General features: G+C 30.1%; 1 protein-coding gene across 50 annotated transcripts in view; it reads left to right on the forward strand.

The window, feature by feature from the left end:
- Positions 1-535: 535 nt before the first annotated feature.
- Positions 536-8,585, forward strand: part of LOC144971354 (uncharacterized) — a 187,357-nt gene continuing 179,307 nt past the window's right edge. For 13 of the 50 annotated variants that reach the window (XM_078912090.1, XM_078912096.1, XM_078912104.1 and 10 more), the window contains exon 1: positions 536-637. The gene's annotated coding sequence lies outside the window, so the exon portion shown is untranslated. Of the gene's footprint in view, positions 818-840; positions 1,392-8,585 lie in introns of those variants that run through there. The other 37 variants (XM_078912088.1, XM_078912097.1, XM_078912111.1 and 34 more) reach the window with 14 other exon arrangements.

Genomic DNA, 8,585 nt, shown 5'->3' on the forward strand with positions numbered 1-8,585 from the left:
TGAATGGAGTTTGAAACTGGAATAAATGTAAATAGTATAATATATAATAGTAATATATATATATATATATATATATATATATATATATATATATATACACACACACACACAGAAGAAAGAAAGACAACAAGAGAGAGAGAGAGAGAGGAGAGAGAGAGAGAGAGAGAGAGAGAGAGAGAGAGAGGAAGAGAGATAGAAAGATAGATAAAACCCTCTTAGATATTTAGGGAACACGAGAGAGATATTGAGATAAGGTGTTAGAGAGAGAAAGAAAGAAATAGAGAGAAAGAGAGCAACCTGGAGGCCGAGGTGTAGTGAAGAGGATTGATTGCGAGAGAGAGAGAGAGAGAGAGAGAGAGAGAGAGAGAGAGAGAGAGAGAGAGAGAGAGAGAGGAGAGGGGTGGGTGGGAGAGAGAGAAAATCACCTGAAAAAATGCAGTTGTATTATGTTTAGGCGCCGAGCTGGGATGCGAGGGCTTAAAAAGCATAGCGTAAAAAAAAAAAAAAAAAAAAGTATCACCCTATCCCGCACGTTGTATTCAGTGTTGTGCATGTCGGCGTGCAACCGAATGCAACCGAATGCATGTTGTGCTGCCTCCCTCCATTGGTGTGCGTGTTTTGCAAGTTAGTTTCGACGGTTTGTTATTTTTGTATCCGCGACATTTGTGTCGATGTGTGCAATAAAGTCTCTTTCTCTCTTTCTTTCTCTCTCTCTCTCTCTCATGTCTCTCACCTCTTCTCAGATCTGAATTTTGCAAACTAGGCTAGGATAAAAGAGAGGAAAAAAGTGAAAAAGAAAATTGCGTAAACTTAATAAGTAACAAAAAATAAGTCATTGCTGTGATATTTGTTATTGTAGGTTAAAATCTAAAAATAAAAGTTGAACGATAACTTTTTGATTGTAATTCGACAAACTGAGGATGGAAATAATGTGATAGATGTGCCGAGATATAGTTTTATTATTCTTTATTACTTAAAACTGTATTGATATTGACTTAATCCTAGGATGTGTTAATTACACAACATTCTGTCTTAATGGATTGTAGGAATTAGTGTGTAGTGTGTTGATAACTTAACCTAATATTGCCGACCCTCAAGAATAGCTCTACCTACATAATTTAATTTATTGTTGTTTGACGTTTTATTTTTATTTCGTTACTTATGCGACTTAGTATGTATTGTGTGTGTGTATATGTGTGTGTGTCTCTCTCTGTGTGTGAGTGTGTGTAATATGTGCGCTATAGTTTTAAGCGTTGTTAAGATAAGTACTCGCCTTTGTTTTAAGGGGTCGCGGGTTTGAATCTCGATGGAGAACCAACTAATTTTGAAAATGATAAATGACCCAGGATCGTTAATTTAGTGTCCGTGGGAGTAAAACGGTGATATACAGAGTAAGTTGAAAGATAATATTGAAGTATTATGAACTACGGAAGATAGTCTTAGGCATAATATTAAAATGACTATATATTTATATATATATATATATATATATATATATATATATATATATATATATATATATATATATATATATATAATGCTTTGGTTTTACCAATTTTGAAATAATCAGTAATCTAAAATATTATATCTAGTTTTCTTTGTGTGTAGATTGAAATTATATATGAAAAATTAGACAATTCTATGTGTTTATCAACATATATTACGTAGTTCCGCCATCTACAAGGCGCTTCAAAATGCTTTATGAATTCTCCCCTTTTTAAAAAAAATTCCCTTTATTCATCCCATTGGGGAGATTTGTCTTTAGGGTCTATTTTAAGGGAATGACTGGAATAAACCAGGTGTTAGCCGCAGTGCAGTGCCGTAAGCTGCTGAGCCACGCTGCCCCCTACTCTGTCTTAGATTCATGGTCGACTGTGGTAATTAGATTAAAATAACTCACTGTGTTTGTCTTCAAAACAAACCAAAAAAAAAAACAAAAAAACAAACGTTAAACAAACATGGCCTTTAGAGTTGATAAAATCTTTGCAAAAATTTACAAAACTTTGAAATCTCGCTAAATTAAATCTTTAAAATCCACGAAATATCGTCAAAAGCAGCACAACGTCAAAAGGAATCCTCTGAATATGAAACAAAGATTGGTCCTATATAGAAATAACTAAAAAAAGTCGAAGAATACAATAATTTTGACATCTTTTTGAATAGCTGCTTTCCAGCGTTGACCATACTACACATAATTTACTATCGCCTTACATGATCTGCAGCAAGCCACCTCCCTCTAGCTAAATTTCCGGCGCTGCGCTGCGGCTGACACCTGGGTTATTCAAATCTTCCCTTAAAAAGACCCTAAGACAGAATTCAACCTGAGAATGAACACTGTATTCAATTAAAAGGTTTTTAGTAATATAATATGTAGAATCAACAAATCAAAGTAAATAAAATCAATATTAAAGTAAAGCAAACAATAATAATAATAATAATAATAAACAATAATAATAATAATAATAATAATAATAATAATAATAATAATAATAATAATATATTATTATTATTATTATTATTATTATTATTATTATTTTATTATTATTATTATATTATTATTATTATTATTATTATTATTATTATTATTATTATTATTATTATTATTTATTATTATTATTATTATTATTATTATTATTATTTATTATTATTTATTATTATTATTATTATTATATTATTATTATATTATTATTATTATTATTATTATTATTATTATTGTTGTTATTATTATTATTACTTTTATTATTATTATTATTACTACTACTACTATTAATGATGATAATGATGATGATAATAATGATAATAATGATAATAATAATAATAATAATAATAATAATAATAATAATAATAATATATAATGCTAATAATAATAATAATAATAATAATAATAATAATAATATAATGATATGATGATGATGATGATGATGATGATGATGATGATGATGATGATGATGATGATAATAATATGATAATAATTGATAATAATATAATAATATAATAATAATATAATAATAATAATAATAATAATATAATAATAATAATAATAATAATAATAATAATAATAATAATTATAATAATAATAATTAATAATAATAATAATGATAATAATATAATAATAATAATAATAATAATAATAATAATAATAATAATAATAATAATAATAATAATAATAAAATTAATTAATAGATTATCTAATTGTTTAATAGATTGATTTATAAATTAATAATTAAATAAATCATATTTTTTTAGAATTGACCTTGCGAGCAACATACACAACTCGAACAATCCACATGTCAGGAAACTTCATTATTTATTTTATTGATATATCAAGCGAGATGACTTTATACATGACAGTAGCTTCTAATGGTGCTCACACTACTATTTTATGACGATCGACCCAATCAGCAAATTCCGTACCGCACTCGTGCACCGTCGCAAACCCACCCGGTAGCTTCGTCACAACACACCTTTCACCTAGATGCTCTGCGGTTTCGGGCTCGTTACCACAACGGATACATATTGGACAGGTGGAAAGTCCCCACTGATGAAGCGATTTTGCCGTTAGGCAGCTTCTCGACTGAAGCCGATTCGCTGCCACCCATGTCTCCTCTTGCTGTGGAAAAGCCTAGTAACTTCTCTCCCAGTTTCGAGGAATCGATGTCCCCGCACCCTGTAGGGATTGAATTCGTCCAAACCGACTTCCATCTCGTATATATATTATGCATCTCTGTCCGAAGTCAGGGAATCGACGTACAAGGCTCTTTCTTATGTCGGCTCGAAACTGGGGCACTATGCGCTTGAGAGATGTATCCCCATCCCCTCTATCTTTGATTTTTACATGAAATATTGCAGTTGCTGGTGTGTTTGTGTGTGTGTGTGTGTGTGTGTGTGTGTGTGTGTGTGTGCTATGTTACAACATTCATTTACTGTCGCAGTCATACATTGACATGTTGCATTGACATAGGAATAAGCAGGCATGTGTCGGTTATGCGAAACGGCGATGCGATTTGTGATTGGTTTAGTTTGTCTGCACGTGTCTCATACTGTCTACGATAAACTCATACGAAAATTAAATGTCAGTGTCACAGTTAATCCTCAGTGGCCAAAATCACCTGGCGCATTCAAAAAAAAATAAAAAATTAATCAATTCATTTATTTTACGATGGCTGAGTGTTAATAGTTCGCGGAAAACGTATCACAGGTAAAAATTAGTTCGAACAAGGAATGGAATGATAACAAATAATAATAAGAAGAATTTTAAAAATTCGGGACATTCGAATGAGTTCGAGGAAACCGTGTGTTCGGGAAAGTTCGGGGAAACTGTTTTCAAGGAAGTTCGGCGAAACCGTGTGTTCGAGGAAACCGTGTTTGAGAAAACCGTGCTGGAGAGAATTTGTTCTATAGTTTAATTCATAAAACTCCTCTAATTCAAGACGATACATTATTCTAACTCCAATTTCCAAAATATTAGGCGTGAAATTCACTTTATATCATCAGGTGAATAATTACACCACACCAGTTCGAAACTGTAGGCTAGGTCTTATTAAAAAATCAGAAGTTTCCAAGGGAAAATATGAAAAATCCACTTTAAATAACATTAGAAAAAAATGATTTGCTCTCAGCATGATCCAAAAATGATCGTAAGTTCTGAAGAACTCAGCTGTCCTTTTCAATACGATTTGTTGAGTCAACGAGGAGAATGCACTTCTGTAGCTGGAGCCAAAAATTCGTATTTCTACGAAGTTTTCGTAGTGCAAGGCAGGTCTGCTTGTATATTTATGGAAAACTCTAGCTTTTCTTTCTTCTCTTTCTATTGATGCTATGCGTTGAGGTTACACACCCACATCCGCTTGCCAGATTAAATATGACAGAAATCAAAAGAAAACAAACAAAAAACAAACATAAAACACAAAGCTGTGCTTAATCATTCACATTATAGTTTGATTGACAGAGTTTAGTGAGAACTAATGACTAACAGGCAGTCTAAAAATAATAACAAAGAGCTGAGTGATGTCAATCTCAATTATTTGCTTTAAAAGAGTCATGATATACCGTCATTGTTAGAACCAATTCATTCTAATGACTATTTGTTTGTTTTCTTTGCTGTTCAATGTGTGCCTTTTGTCATGGATGTGAGTGTCAACATACACAATCAAATGTGTTGTGAGTTGCATCAATATCTTATTAGGCTTAGAACAAATAAATATAATACACACATATATTACCCATAACACATAGATAAGATGATGTCTTGATCAGATGTGTATGTATTTATAATAATATGTATAGCCTTTGCTATAATATTGTCACAAGTTTAGTAGATAAGTTGATATGAAGTAGAAAGAAATGTACCAAGAGATTTAACAAAAAGTCCAAAATTTCTTGTTTATGTCTTTAATATATACAGTAACATAATTGTATTCAATAAGATTGTGAAATGTTTAAATTCATGAAAGAATGTAAGAAATACTTGTTGAATGAAAGAAAAATTAAATAGTAATATTATTATTAGTATTAGTAATAATAATAATAATAATAATAATAATAATAATAATAATGATAATGATAATAATAATAATAATAATAATAATAATAATAATGATAATAATAATAATAATAATAATAATAATAATATAATAATAAGATAATGATAATAACATTAACAATAATAATAACATTAACAATAATAATAATGATGATAATAATAATAATGATAATGATAATGATAATGATAATGATAATGATAATGATAATGATAATGATAATAATAATAATAATAATAATAATAATAATAATAATAATAATAATAATAATAATAATAATAATAATAATAATAAGAAGAAGAAGAAGAAGAAGAAGAAGAAGAAGAAGAAGAAGAGAGAAGAAGAAGAATTAATAATAATAATAATAATAATAATAATAATAATAATAATAATAATAATAATAATAATAATAATAATAATGTTTCACAAAACGCACAGCACCAATAGGGAAAATGCGCCATCGACATACCGCCACCCACGGAATATCCCTGAGAAATTCCTCATACCCGCCGCTGTCACGGGCTTTGCACGATGTATAGATCGCCACAAATACACACTTTGTTGGATTCGACTTTTCTGCCGGATATTTTCGTCAATTGAATTTCAATTTTTTGTATTTATTAACTCAATTATTTTATTTTTTTAATGGGTTTTCTTTCTCCGTTTTCTTTATTGTTTTTTTTTTTTATCCCCCGTTTTTTGCGATTTTTTCCTTCAAATATCTCCTTTCTTTAATCTTTTTTTTTATTGTTATGTTTTGTGTTTGATGTTAATAAATTAATTAATTAATTAATTAATTAATTAATTAATCAATTAATTAGTTAATTAATTAATTTATTTATTTATTTATTTATTTATTTATTTATTTATTTGTTAATTAATTGATTAAGTAATTTATTTATTTTTATTTGTTTTAATTCTTTCTCATTCTGTTTTGTTACTTTTATACATAATTATTTTACGAACTTTTCTTCAATTCTAAATATTATTTTAATTTTAAAACGTAAGTGATTTGTGATGTCCGCTACGCAAACAGCAATCTTCAAACTCTCTACAAACCAAACAATATAAATTTTAAATTTAATTTCATATTTTAAAGAAATTTTATACATAACTAGGAAATGCAAATATTACTTATTTGCCAGCTTCCTACTTACAAACAATACTACAACTCATCTACTAAACCCAGTGACGAGTATATCTTCTGGGTGGGGTTCCTACCTCCCATAGCGGGCAGGGAGGTACTTGCTGTGTCTTCTATCCCCTCTTATCTGTTTTCCAATTGCTTTCTGTCTTTGTCTTGGAATGAGATTGCTTGGTTTTGTCCTGACCTTGGTTTGAGTCCTTGGTTGAGAGGGAAACAGTCGAATGTATAGTTATAGTTTTGGGAGATGATATTATTTTCCTTGTAAATCATCTCTCTGTTATGAATTGTATTATGTTTAGTTTACATATTATATTATATGATTTATAAACATTTGAGTGTGTTCCTCTTAGTTGGGACCTGTGCTTGTGTCTGGATGAGACTTTTAGGTGATCTCAAACTAAGTACTTTGATGGTGTGCTCTTGGAATCTACATCTGTTCCCTATTTGAACCAATTCCCCTTTGTCTTACATTTTCTTTGGTGTTTTAATTGTAATTCTAGAACTTTTTACTATCCCATTTTCTTCCTTTTTACTGGCGCTTATATGACCTTAATGTGTTGCAAGCGCCGTAAAACCCTTAAAAACAAAACAAAACAAGACGAGTATATCTTCTATAGAACAATAAAAACTCTATAATTATCTTTCAAGAACGATGCCTCCGTTTTATAGTTAGTCTGCTTTAGATAAGTATGAAGCATATTTTCTAAAAAATTCCAAAGTCATTTTTTAAAAGTATCTTATATCTATAATACAAATGCAGGTAGATGGTATAGGAATCCCACAAGAGCCGTTCCGTTGCCTGTCGACCACGACGCATTTTCCTACTTTCGCTTCTAAAAATATCCAGTGTTTAAATTAATTTCATTTGATCCATTCATTACATTTTGATGTTTTGCAAAACCAGAAAGTACACGTAATACACGGGCTCAAATGATATCCTCTTTTCCTAAGTCTTCATGTGCATCGTTTAATATAATTTATTGTGTGTTCATCGAGATATCGACTGGAGCCGTAGCCATCGCTAACTCTAAGAATAGGCTTCAATAGTCGTGACGTCACTTCCCTCGTAATTATGCATATTAACTTAGTAACTGGTTCTAAAATATCGGAACAATGGCGGACGCCCTTATGAAATGCTTCTCCGACGAGCATAACAAGTGTAGCCATAGGAGAAAAACTTTTATACATTCTAATCACATGACATGTAAAAAAGTTCTAGCCAGTAGGAAGAATAAAAAGTACCGATTTTCTTTGTTTAGAACCAAGCTGTTGGTTGCTGGGCGGAGGTGACATCAGACTATTGAATCCCATTATGTCACAGTACAAGGCCATGCCACCAAAAGAAAGTTAAATGTTAGTTGTTATTAATAGTAATGGAGGGAACGGTCGATGATCCTATGTGTTAATCAATTCAACACAACTCACTCCTCATTTTTTTTTTTTGGTGATCGCCGCCTTGTATATTGCCGTACCAAGAAATACAACAAAACATGTCATATTTACTATTTTGGCCAGAAAACTCGTTCTTAAATGTGTCAGTGCATGACATAATCAGTCGGAATGTGAAAATTTTGGATTTCCATTTCTTTTGAATTTTATGAAAGAATATGCTGCCCAGAGCATTTTAATCTTAATTAGAAGTAAATCGGGTGATTTTTCATGAAGTTATGGTCAGATGTATGATAAAGGTTTCCACTAACTTTTCTCAAATTTCATTCTTTTTCAACTTGACTTGCAGTAAAAAATATTTAATATTGAAATTAAGTTTTTATATTACCCGAAGATGTGCAAAAAGGGTTTATTTAATCATTTATTACAAGAACTCATATATGATAAAAATTGACCTTCTAACTAAACTTGGCGATATCTCAGTTCAAACCTTTTCACCATCCGACTGA

Source organism: Berghia stephanieae, chromosome 4, assembly GCF_034508935.2.
Source record: "Berghia stephanieae isolate SIO BIC M18660-M18661 chromosome 4, UCSD_Bste_1.3, whole genome shotgun sequence".
NCBI lineage: Eukaryota > Metazoa > Mollusca > Gastropoda > Nudibranchia > Aeolidiidae > Berghia > Berghia stephanieae.